The sequence below is a fragment of the Ascaphus truei genome, chromosome 4, assembly GCF_040206685.1.
Source record: "Ascaphus truei isolate aAscTru1 chromosome 4, aAscTru1.hap1, whole genome shotgun sequence".
Taxonomy (NCBI): Eukaryota; Metazoa; Chordata; class Amphibia; order Anura; family Ascaphidae; genus Ascaphus; species Ascaphus truei.
Window position 1 is genome coordinate 109,841,986 of NC_134486.1, and position 13,419 is coordinate 109,855,404.

General features: G+C 41.0%; 1 protein-coding gene across 15 annotated transcripts in view; it reads left to right on the plus strand.

Moving 5' to 3' along the window:
- LOC142493013 (sodium/calcium exchanger 1) overlaps window positions 1–13,419 on the plus strand; it is a 498,730-nt gene that overhangs the window by 177,730 nt on the left and 307,581 nt on the right. For 3 of the 15 annotated variants that reach the window (XM_075596379.1, XM_075596389.1, XM_075596394.1), the window contains exon 1: window positions 9,458–9,967. The exons of 6 other annotated variants lie outside the window; for them this stretch is intronic. The gene's annotated coding sequence lies outside the window, so the exon portion shown is untranslated. Of the gene's footprint in view, window positions 1–9,455; window positions 9,968–13,419 lie in introns of those variants that run through there. 6 more of the 15 variants (XM_075596392.1, XM_075596390.1, XM_075596391.1 and 3 more) reach the window with 4 other exon arrangements.

The following is a 13,419-nucleotide window of genomic DNA, read 5'->3' on the forward strand; positions in this document are numbered from 1 at the left end:
GGTGAAAGCCTTTGATACCTGTACTATACACTTGATGGAGCTTATCATCCAGCAAAAGACAACAGAAAAAACTATCTTAATGGCAGAGATAAATATCCTTCAAACTAAATTGCAGCCATTCTCCAAAAGGGAGCAATTTATCAAGAACGATAAAACCTTATCATCAAATATCGAATTAACTGAAGATATTATTAGTGATAAGAAACATCTCAAGTTTGAAAAAGATCGTGTTGATTACACAAAAAAAACAAGTTTATTGCTGGCAAAAAACAATAGTAGTTAGAGAACTTACTGCTCCAGTACCCCTAAAGGTAAAAAACATCATCCAAAGAGATGGTCTGGAAACCCCCCTAATAAATCTATTCTCAAAAATACACGAGTAGAGACTTCCAGCTTTGACTCTGATTTCTCTGATCCCGAATTTAGATCCCATTCAGTTTCTTTTAATAGACCTATGGAGTATTCTAGAGATCGGGGAGCTTCCAAATATGATAACAAGGCCACTACCTCATTTTCCCAATCTAAAGTCATCAAATCCTCTGGGAAACCCTCTTCAGCTTTTTTACAGACAGGAGCCAAAGGTAGGGGAGAACGCGGAGATCCAAGAGGAAATGAGGGGGGACGAGGGAGGTCCAAGAGGAAGAAATACGATTAAGGGCTCCCGATAATATCATCAATCTATCTGGGGTAGATTTTTCCCCGGACCAATTGTCACTCCTCAACAAGGGACTGGGGTTTGCTCCTACCCAAAATTTCCAACTATTTCAGACTGTAATAGATCTCCAGAAATTTACACGAAAATTATCCTTAAAGAAATTATTCGCTTCCAGGAATGGTTTAGAAGATACAAATGTATTGGGAGATTCGTTAGGAGGGGTTCACCCTCCCCCCACAAATGACATTGATTCCCTGAATTTTCAGGAAAATTGTGTCCTTTCTGATATGTACTCTTTACTTGAATTACAGGGCGAACCTTTAATTACACATACGCAACCATTCTTTGCTTATGAGGACTCCGGTTATCGTAAAAAATCATTATTTTGTCCTAGCTTTAATAGGGGTCCATCTATTACTATGTTTGAGCGTTTAGTTGAATGAGATCTACGCATACTAGCTAAAGGGTTTTCATGCTCCAATGTAAAATCAGGGAATTTAATTTATTGATTGACTGTATTAAAAGGGATTATGACACTGCTCTCAAGAATGCTGATAAGGGAAGGGCCCTCGTAATTATGTCCACGGATCAATATCAACATGAAGCATTAAGACAGTTGAGGGATACAACCTCTTATCAGCATCTTGGGAGTAATCCTACATCTAAGTATCGCTTGGAATTGTTAGAATTATTGGACATGGGCAGAATTCTCAATGTTATTAATAAAAAAGAGTTTGAATTTCTTTCCTGTCCACATCCCGTGATTCCGGTATTCCACCATCTCCCAAAGATCCATAAATCGCTGGTCGACCCTCCTGGCCGACCTATAGTTGCGAGCATTGGATCTTTGGCAGATGGGTTATCGCGGTATGTGGTATTTCAATTACCGTCGTTCATTAGGGACACGACGGATTTCATTGTCAGTATACAGGAATTCACTTGGCACAGGGAATACAGGTGGGTCACATTGGATGTGACCTCCCTGTATTCCATTATAGAACACCAGCATGGTCTCACAGCAACAAGTCACTTTCTTGATTTATCTACTTTATCTGTTTCACATTGCACTTTTTTGTTAGAATCTATATCTTTTCTACTCACACAATAATTTTTTGTTTGATTCACAGTTTTACTTACAAAAATTGGGTACTGCTATGGGCACAAGTTTCGCACCGTCATATGCTAATTTATTTATGGGTTTTTGGGAATCACGTTTTATTTATCACAGCGACAATTCATTTCGTCATAATACCGTCTACTTCAAGAGATATATTGACGATCTGATCTTAATTTGGAAGGGTGATGAACACTCACTAATTTCTTTCATTGAATATTTAAACACTAATGATTTAAATCTAAAGTTTACGTTTGAGCACAATATTAATCATATTCATTAATTAGACTTATTCCTGTATATTGACAATGACATGACTATACAGACAGACATCTACAGGAAACAAAATTCTAAGAATACGCTTCTTAGCGCACAAAGTTGTCATCCACGTTTCCTAATTAGGAACATTCCAGGGGCTCAATTTGTTAGATTAAAAATACTTTGTTCGGACAATGAAGTGTTCTTGTCACGAGCAAAAGAGATGTCCGATAGATTCTTAGCCAGGGGTTATTCTGCTAAAGACGTGTCAGCAGCATTTGTTAAGGCGGATACTATGGATAGGGAAACCCTTATTTGAAAGAAAAAGAAAAATTCTATATCCAAAAGGGAGAGAGTTCAATCTCTACATTCTAATAAAACACAGAGTCCACTCTATATTACAACATATAACCATCAGTCTCAACAAATTTGTAACATTATATCGAAACATTGGCACACGCTTCTGTTAGATAAAGATATTCGGACTATTGTACAAAGTGGACCTAGATTTACTTACCGTAAGGCCAAAACATTGGCTTTCCATTTATCACCTAGTATGTTTGATTCTAGATCCAGTTTCCCTAATGTTAAAAGCATACCCACAGGTTTCTTCAAATGTGGCAAATGTTCCATGTTCCAGTATGCACTTCCTATCAAATTCATTACATACAATGCAAATCTTAGAAAATATTATATCAGGAACTTTCTTAATTGTAATATCAGTTTTGTTATTTATGTCCTTTATTGTGGTTGTGGACATAAATATGTGGGCCGTATAACAAGACCCTTGAAAGTTAGAATAGCCGAGCATATACGTCTGATCAAGAAGAGAGATTTTAATCATCCAGTGGCCAGACATTTTTCCCAATGTTCTAAAGTCGGCATTAACAATTTTTCATTCTCCGCCATAGAGCATATACCTTGCCATTCTAGGGGTGGCAATAGAGAAAATACTCTTAACAAACAAGAGATGTATTGGATATACACTCTCAACACTCTCCACCCACTGGGTATGAACTTTGATTGGAAGTTAAAACACTTCCTTCAAGGTTAGTGGTTTTGAGAGTCTTGTGAGTGTGTCTCGGTACATTATACCATATCTATTCAATAAATATTTAATATACTTATTGTTATACATTTTGCAATCATGCTCGGCTGTTTGAATATTACATGCAATTCATTTGTTCTATTTATATGCATTGTCTTCATTGGTATGTGTTTTTTATAACATCAAGTTTCATGTTTTGTCAGGTTATTATGTTGCAACACCTGTCAGATTATTATGTGGCAACATTGATTATTTAATTACTACATTTATTGTACTTCTCCATAGGATTATAACCACATATGTGTATATTTTTCCTTATGGATTTAGAACATAGCTGCTTCACATTACTTTCATCTTTGTTTTTAAAAAAAATTCATTATTTTTGTTCATTGGTTTGTGTATGTGATTTTGTATTTTTGTCAAAACACAGGCTATCTTGTGCAGAGTAGTTTTGACTCTATCCCTGGCTTTCAGCTCATTTAGTTGGTTGCTAACCACTGGGTCTTATTTTTACCTGACCAACAAGGGGAGTGGCTATGGCCTACTTAAGAGAGGAGGGTGGTCCCGGAGGTCCAATTGCGGTGCATTGCTCAACAAACGATGCAGCCCCCATCGTTTGTTGAGCAGTGCACCGCAATTGGACCTCCGGGACCACCCTCCTCCCTCACTATACCCAGCGTGATGCACGCATCCAGCTGAGACAGAGCTGTACTGCGAAGGGAGACTGACACTGGCAGACATGGTATGTACCCTCGTTTTTTGCTGGGGATCTACTCAGTATCTCTATGGCATATATAGAGTTCTGAGTTAGCCTTTCAGCATTATTGGTACTATTATACCCTTGTCCAGACTGTCTGATTGAGTCTCCCCAGCACTTATGTATGCTTTTTAGCACATGGATTACAAACATACAGGCTGATATCAATCCCTATGCTTGGGACAGCTGAGACCTGATTGGGGGCTCACACCCCTTACCAAATCTTTATTGCCTACTTAAGATGCCTGTGTGTTGAGAGATTTTTACTCTTTGATAAAGTCCCACGACGGGACGAAATGCGTCAGAGTTTTTCTCTCTGTGATGTGCAGCATCTCGATTTAATAAAGCTGATTTTATCTACAATTTGGCTGATTCCCATCATGCAGTGACCGCCATCATCTCACATTTTACTGCAACTCTACTTAGACTTGGGGTTCAAATTTACATTTTAAATACTTGACTCTGCATTACCTTTTGAAAATTCATAACACACAAAGATCCGTTAATTCAGGGCTCATAATGTCATATAAAATCAGTGAGGGACGTTATTTACCCTGAGGTTACTGCTGATCCACAAAACTAATTATATGCAAAAGCATGCTGCGTATATCATACTTAAAGGTATTGGGATTGAATATATGTCTGTATGTATGTCTTTATTTATATAACGCCATTAGTGTACATAGCGCTTCACAGTAGTAATACACGTGACAATCATATAAATATCAAATAATACAAATAACAAATCATGGTAATAAGTGCTTCAGACATAAAAGTAACATTTCGGAAGAGGAGTCCCTGCTCCGAGGAGCTTACAATCTAATTGGTAGGAAGAACGTACAGAGACCGTCGTAAGTGCATCTGCAGGGGGCCAAGCTTTACGTATCATGTGTATAGTATTATCCACGGTGCTATTCATATGCTTCTTTAAGCAAGTGTGTCTTAAGGTGGGTCTTAAAGGTGGAAAGAGACACTACTTAAATCATACCTGAATGTGACTTTTACTCTGAGCGGACACTGAAGTCCTATTTTACTACAGTCCCAAGTGCTATATACTGCCCCTCAAACCAACCTTGAAACATTATGTGGAGAGACGCCTGTGCTAAAAAGAAAAGCAACACACCCGAGATACCTGGGAGATATGCTAATTGGAGTCATTAAAATATACTTTTCCTATCTCTCCTCTCTCCTGCAAAGACCATATTTCAGTGCCTGGAAGGAGCTACCGCTACCTTTTAGGTATTACCTAAGTAGCACATTAATAATAATAATAATAATAATATTTCATATAGTGCTTTTCTCCCAACTGGACTCAAAGTGCTTCATAATTACAGTAAATTGCACACAGCACGTTGAATTTTTACAGACACCGTCCTTGCCTAGATGGGTTTAGAATCTATTTTTGGTGCCTGATACACAAGGAGATAAAGTGACTTTCCCAAGGTCACAAGGAGCTAACACCAGGATAAGAACTAGGTCCCCCTGCTTCAAACTCATGTGTCATTATTCTCCATCAGTGCCTTTACTCACTGAGACACTCCTTCAGCCCTTAAATACTTGCGTTAACTAAAATGAAGCTCTGTGGATAGCGGTTATTAGAGGTAACACGTCTTTTGCACATCATTAGCACTAATGTCCGTTATAGTAACGGTTACATCTGGAAACATCACTCGACACTGCGTTAGTGAACTTTGAAAGATGCCCATTAGTACTTATTAGTTAACTCAATAGCTGAGCTTTGTTGATCTGAGTCAAAGAGAAGAAATGCAACATTGCATCTGCATAAGTTAAATCTTCTTGGGATGTAAGACATGCCTACCTTCACCGGCCATGACTTGCACCTAAATATTATTTACCTCATGTGGAAAAAGTCCCTACAGGGACCAAAATATCAATGAGATGTTGCTTTACTAAATATCCAATTTTTGGGGCAACTGTGAGTAGTGTGCCCATGTTGTATGCATTTTATTATAGATTTGGATGCAGCATCTTGATACTGTATATGTGACAGTATGTCATTTTGGTTACGGTGCACGTGTTATACATTCTTTGTACTGTACAAAACCATGGCATTGATTTATCCTTCCCCAGAATACATTGGGGCTACTGTATGTGTAAAGATTTTTTTTTTTGTAAATGAATTGAAAGAGTGCATTGTGTCAAAAAAAATCAATTTCTCACCAAAAATCATCCGTTGGCGCTGTTGGTTTGTAATTATTTATGTTCTTACATTTGGCACACGCTACTTATTCTTTGTATGGTGTGCTTTTTTTCTTTGTTTAAGAAAAGTGCCGCAAAAGGCATCAAAGACGTTATTCTTTTTTGTGTCAGTTTTACCACAAAATATATTTTAGTGACGCTATATGCATAGGTCTCTCATCGTGTTTCGTTTGAAACCTCCTCCAGGCTTCACCATCCTAAGCCATATGAATGGGTAGATCCACAAAGCTCTGTTACTGACTTAATGAGATGTTAACTTTGGTTAACGTCTCATTAAGTGCTAACAGAGACATTCAAAGCGCACTAATAATGCGTTAAGTGCTTTCTTCAGCCTTAAGGAGCCTTTGCATTACTATAATGGACATTAATGCTAATGATATGCAAAAGAGGTGTAGACAATCACTATAGGGGACATTAGGTCAGACTTTTATGGGATGGCAAAAAAACAGGCAGAACGAGAGTTCAATAAACAAAGGTTTATTCTGGCCGCAGCCAACAGGGGGCAATGACTCAACAGAGCACTGGGTATCGGGGGCTCCTAGCTTGTTAGCTGCAGGGTGCTGCCAAAGCTAGATTACCCTTGATGCCATCTTGATCCATACGTTCCTTGTTCCCAGTAACTTGGGATGACCGCCTCTGGTTCCACAGTTCCCTTTCCAATTGGTCTCTGGACACCGAGACCAACCATGGCCAACTGTGGAACAATGATCGGCATTAGCTTCTATAGTTTCCCAGCCTCCATCTGAAAACATGAGACCAGGTGCCAACCAATCAGTGGAGACCTTTCCTCCGCTGAGCCAATCAAGAGCTGGGAGCTCAATCGGAATGGAACAATCAGGGTAGTTGGTGGTGACAGTGCTTATTGACAGCCCCTAAGGGTGGAGCTTTGAGAGTGTGGGATACTTGAACTAACCAACAGAAATCGAGCCGATGGGACTAGGACTCAGGCCCCGATTCCTGATTACAGCTCCATTCCTCCCGCAGGGGAAGACGTCTGGCTGCCGGGGAGAGAACAATGCTCCACTTTTGGAGTATGTACCTCCCAAGCAGATGGGCTCACCCTTCCCCACGTCACCATTGTCCACAAACACTGCACCTGGCCCCACACAAAGGATAGCCCACTAACTCACTGTATGCTGGCCACTTGACCATTGTTACTGGCCCAAGCATATAAGTCACACAAAACTACATAGATACCACAAGTGCTTAAAATTAAAAAAAAAAAAAAAAGTGTTGTTCAACATGTGTCAAGTCTGCAATGATTGAAATAAATTAAATAGAACTAGAAGTTGAAGACTACAGTATGTCTACCTTGGCCAGCAAATAACAATGGATGGTAAACTTTTGAATGAAATCAATAGGAGAATGAAGATGGGATGGAGCGCACTTGGAAGAAAGCAGACAATGCTTCAAGTGAACCTTTCACTGCACCTCAAGAAGAAAGTTTTCAACCAGTATATTCTGCCCGTGCACATGTATGGATGTGAAACGAGGACCCTAAATGTGAAGATAATTAAAAAACATCACAACGCAAAGAAGTATGGAGAGATGTATGCTGAGTATTTCCCAAAGAAACAGGAAAAGAATGAATAAGTTCGAAACCAAACAAAAGTCTGTGATATCATCACATGGATGAAGTAATTAAAATCGCAGTAGGCCGGACATATAAAAAGAAGAAATGATCATCGTTGGACAAAGATGGTACTCTACTTGATTCCAAGAGAGATTAAGACACCAAGACAACGACCAAAAGTAATATGAAATCAGAAAATGTGTTGGAGCAGCGTGGAGAAGAGAGGCTTGCAAACCGCAGTACCTGGAAGTTCCTTGGTGAGGCCTTCATCCAGCACTGGATCGACAAGGGATGATGATGATGATGATGATGATACATTTATATTTATTTTTTTTGCAGTAAATTGCAATTTTATATTTTGCTAATAAAAGAGACTGAGCCATATTTGCATACGTATAGCTTATACATACAAAAGAACTATAAGGTGCAATAAGCACCTGCCTGTTTTTTTGTGGCTAAGTAACATCCCCACGGAGCAGTATGATTACACCTCTGTGCCACACAACACGGAGAATGAGGATGTAAACAACATTAGGCACGGATGGGGGAAAAAAGAGTAGTGGGGGATGCCCAGTAGGTAAGTTTGTGACTCATATAGTTATGTACCACCGTTTTTCTATATGCTGTTATGATTCTTGCTCTGCTGTAAGAACAACCTACTTTAATTACCAATGTGGGCTAAGTAATATATGGTTTATTCAACATCAGATTTATATTTTTGCCTTTTTTTCCATTTCTATTTTTTTCAAAACGGAGTATAGTACAGACACATTACCACATTGCAATGTCCAATTGCACAGCTTTTTCATAAGAATCCTATTGTTAGATAGCATTTAATGATGTACCTGTTAGTAGTAATATGAAGGGTACCTATAAAGAGTCAGAAGACCAAAGTATCTTTACTTTTTGCACTTTTCACACTACGTCGCACTCTTTCGCTGTGATGATGTTACGGCTACCTTAAATTTGGTGCTATTATGAGGGGTAGGACTTCCCCTACAGTACATGCACTGTAAATATATCTTAGATGGGAAATTCCCAGTGACACTATCTTTTTGCGTGACAATGCGTATTCCCCTAAAACGCTGCGCCTGTACCTGCAAATAAAAAGTGAAAATGTGACTAGCGTTAAACTCTTTTTGAGTGAGGCAGGATTGCTGTACACTACATAGCTGTAACATACCAAACCATGGCAGACCTGGAAAGAGGCTCTGTATTAGGGATACTAAATTATTGCTGACATAAGGCTCAGACAGAGGAGCAAATAGACATACTATATAAACTTATTTCAAAGGATGTAGTGTAAGACCACAATACAGTATAAATGTGCCATCAGAATTTTACACTGTAGTTTCGTTGGACAATGGAGAAAAAATGAAATCATGGGGGAAAAAATAGATGATATCCTGAGGGATGAGGAGTGACAGAGAAGAGGTCAGGAGCCAATCCGCCTGAACCTTAGAGCCACTCTGGCAGCACAGGAGTTACATATTGTGATCTGTGAAGGCTTATTTCTAGATACTGATCAATATGCTACAGAGTGGGGGGGGGGGGGGGGGGGGGCTGACCCCACAATGCAAACTGTTGCTTTACCTGTAGCATCACAAGCCATATGCTTTGCACAATTCATAAAACCTTATTGGTCATAACTAATAGGATTGCAGTGATCAAATGCACTAAGGGGGATTCAAAGCATAATGAAATCCGATAGCATCCAAGGGAAGAGAAAAAGGAACTTAAAGTAATTCTGTAAGTGTGTGATGATCAATGGGGGTGGGAGTGTCTGGCTCTGGATGTTGATAAGAGGGGTTGGCACACAGCCACGATGCAATGCAAAACCCCGTGCTCCCTCATTCTGAAACCAAAGGAAATCGGAAAATATTCTAAACCGAAGCAGACAGCTGGGGGGGAAAAGGCTGGGAGAAGAGAGAGAGACAGCTCGAGAAAACTCCCTGGGATAAAAAAAAAAAAAACTTTGCAAAAAGGCAAAGGGATATTGTGTTCTTCTTTCTGCTGACAATGGGAAGAGAATGAGCAGGGAACTTCAAGGGCACTGAGGAGAAGCTGCTGATCCTGATCGTGGATCTGCACTTTTTGTATGTGTGTGTGTGTGTATGTGTGAGTGTGTGTGTGTGGCTGATGGCATCAGTGAGAGAGTGTGTGTGTAAGTGTGTTTCCTCTTTCTGCTGGTAGGGGCTCGCCGTGCATGGCATTCTCTGCAAGGATTCGCTCCCTTTCCTTTATGCTCAAGGCGGCTTCTTCCTGATCGGGACCTATTTAAAGGTGGATGTGAAAGGAGGTTTCCCCATCATAGCTCAGGCACACACCCTGGAGAAAACAAGGTACTGTATGGCATTTGTACGTGCAAAGCATAAAGGGGCTGTGCAGCAGCAGCAGCAGCAGCCGGGGAGACCCATATAACCACGCTTGTCTGCCTTTTCCCCCTCCCTTCTTCTTTTGCCTTGAACATGTCATGATTTCCACCTTGTACCAGTTGGATAATGTGGGTTATTTTCTTCTGATTAGTGCATGCCGGGTTTTAGGGATGCAGATCTCCCCTCAACCCCTTGCCCGGTCCTACAGCTCAGTGTGGGGGGCGATTATGACGGGTCTGCAGATTAAGCAGGATAATCCGATTATTGCATTAATAAAAGGAAAAGCGGTTTGATTAATATCCCCTTCCCCACTTTTATTTATTTTATTATTATTATCTCTTCTGCCCTTGTGCCAGTGGATATGCTGGATTTGGGGAAGCACCGATCTCCCCGGCACAGTATCTGCTCACACAGGAGGTGTGATTAAACGCGAGGGCTTCAGTTCATTGATACATTTGTTTCTAGGCTCTCCGTTTGTTACCCGGTCTCTCACTGCATTCATCCAGGCAGGAGATTTTAGACCTATAACTTTTGACAACTGTGGCTCTATCACTTGTTCCCAGCATAATTTATTTTTTTAACAGATAAAGTTATTTAGCAGGATCAGTAGTGTGTGTGTTGTGTGTGTGTATGTATGTATGTATATGTGTGTGTGTGTGTGTATATATATATATATGTATGTGTTATGTATATATATATATATTATATTATATATATATGTATGTATTATGTATATATATATATATATATATATATTATATATATATATATATATATATATATATATATATATATATATATATACATATATAAATATATTTATATACATATATAAATATATATATATAGTGTAGATTCAGTGTATATACATTGTCCTGGTTATATACCAGATAATAGGGGGAATCGTGATCCTATGATCATTCTTGCAATATGCAGAGCACCTTTGTTTGCAGTGGTGCTTGATTGCTTGGTGCTAGAGTGTACCAGACAAACCGCATCGTGTTCATTTTTAATACCATTTAGAATTAAAACAGTTTATTGGAGAAGCTTTTTTAAATAGGGTTTTTTTTTGTCCCTGTGTCAAAGTTGTAACCATCATTGATTTATTTTCTCTTTCAATTCTACATTCATTTCCTTTTGGGGAAGCTAAGCAGCAAGTGCCCCACGCGTGTAATATTTGTGTGTGTGTCACACACACACACACACACACACTTGATCTGTTTAAAGGGTTAACTGCACTTCCGTGGTTTTCTGTGTGTGAGTGTGTTAGACGTGTCGTGTTTTATTCCTGTGGTACCTCAGTAGGAGGAGGCGAGCAGTGTGGTCCCTTGAGGTATCTGTGTGGTAATGTGTATGTCTTCTGTTTCTCTGTAGGTGTGGGTATCCTATAGAATAGAGACGTGTGCATAGTTCCTTGATTTTATGGATGGGTTGGTGAATCCTATGTATTATCTGTAGAGGGGCTGGCAGGTATACCCCGATGCTAAACTCCATGTAGGCTTAGAAGCCAGGAGCAAAATACCCACAGGTTTGCCAGTCGGAACAGGTTCATGTTGACCCAGTCCTGTTTATTCCCTTCTACAGTATGCATAACCCTGTATGCCTTGCGTAAGGACACAGGTGCCTCTGGTGTGATAGTTGCAGGCTCACTGTAGACCTGACTTGCCACCTTCCACATGCTTTGGCAGGGGCTGCTGCCGCTGCAGCTGATCTGATGAATGGCTTAGACTAGGAATGTGTATCTTCCTCTCTCCATCCGGCGAATGACTAGAGAACAGGAGAGGTGAATCTGGGGCAGCTCCAAGCGTCCGATCACTGCGGATACCCCCCCCCCCCCCCCCCCCCCCCAGGGGCTGCACAAGGTTTAGTATCCTCTCTTCTCATATCTGCATTTCTACCGATGGTCCGGGGAGGGCATTGGAAAAAGACCAGTTGTTGGGCTGAACCCCCCCTCCCTCCCTAATGCTGGAGGCATTGCAGAGTTCTGCAGACTATGCACAAGCGCTGCGGTCATTTCACGTTACTATACAGTATCATTTCCCTATTTCACAGGAGCTCGGGCTCACAATAGAAATCATGGATATGATGCTTTTTTTTTTTTAACTTCTGTTTTGCATGTGTCCAACAAGAGATTTCTCAATACACTGTCACATCTGTTGCTCTCCTCCCGCCACCCCAGTCCCCCCTCTCGGTCCTTGCATCGGTCACCACCCGCCGCTCTGTGATTTTACATTCCTGCTATTGCCTGATCCCACGTGTAATTTTCCATATAAGGGGCAATGATCCATATCAACAGGATATGTGGGGGTGTAAGGGGGGAAAACTTGAGGGGTTGACCCAATTAAATAATTCTGACTCTAGTGAGTGATACTCTATGGGTGTTAATGGGGGGGGGGGCGCATACATAATTGAATCCCAATGAGGGGGACTCAATGCAAACAGTCGATGCCTGGACAGGACTGCTGCAAATACTTCTATCCCCGGATGATCACCACCGCTATCTAATCTCCTTCCGGGCAATGCAGCCCCGCATCTGGCACTGAAGGAGTTAACGCCTTCCCTGCAGGCAGCGCAGGGCAGCACAGAAAGCTGGAGCACACGTGGAGGAGAGCACACGGGACACATGCATGTGCATGAGGGGCGCGCACAGTATGCATGTGCATGCAGAAAAGACACGCGTGGGTAATGGGGTGGGTGGGGAAGCAGCAAGAGGCAAGAACAACATCTGACGGTCCGCCTGATGCCAGGCACATGATATATAAACCCCATAGCTGCATCGTTTTCTTCCTGCCTCTGGGATGACAGCTAATCAGCTGTGCTAGAGCAAAGGGGGGTTCACAAGCAGGTGCCCTTTGTGTTGTACTCAAGTGTCCAGGGGCTGCCTTCATATTCTCCGATGTTCCCGGAATCAGCGATCTGCACTATAAATAATCCCCTCAATGTATACACATCGATCGATGGTGACAGCCATATATACATTGTTTTGGTGCCTACTGCTGGCAGCTTGGAAAATACACGACACCCAATGACCCTGTATCCCGAATGAGCTGAGTAGATCCTAAAACCCCTGATGTGTAGGGAGGAGATTTGGGTGTGTGTAGGATTGAGGGTCCTATTCTGCAGGGAGTGATGATGATCATGATGATGATGATGATGATGATGACCTTGTCTCCTTGGGGTCTAGAAGAAGACATGTAGAGCGGGCTTGGCACACGCTGAGCAGGGAGGTCTGATCTCATGCTGCTGCAGCTGCTGCTGCTGCTGCTGGAGGAAAGGAAGTGAAATGTACTTGAGCAGACTTGAATTCCTAGCATTTAGTAATGCCCAATGGGTGGAAAAAATGATTACAAAGATCCCACCCCCGGTCATCATTTACGTGGTCAAATGTGTAGTTATTTTCTCAAAAGTGGTTAAAAAAA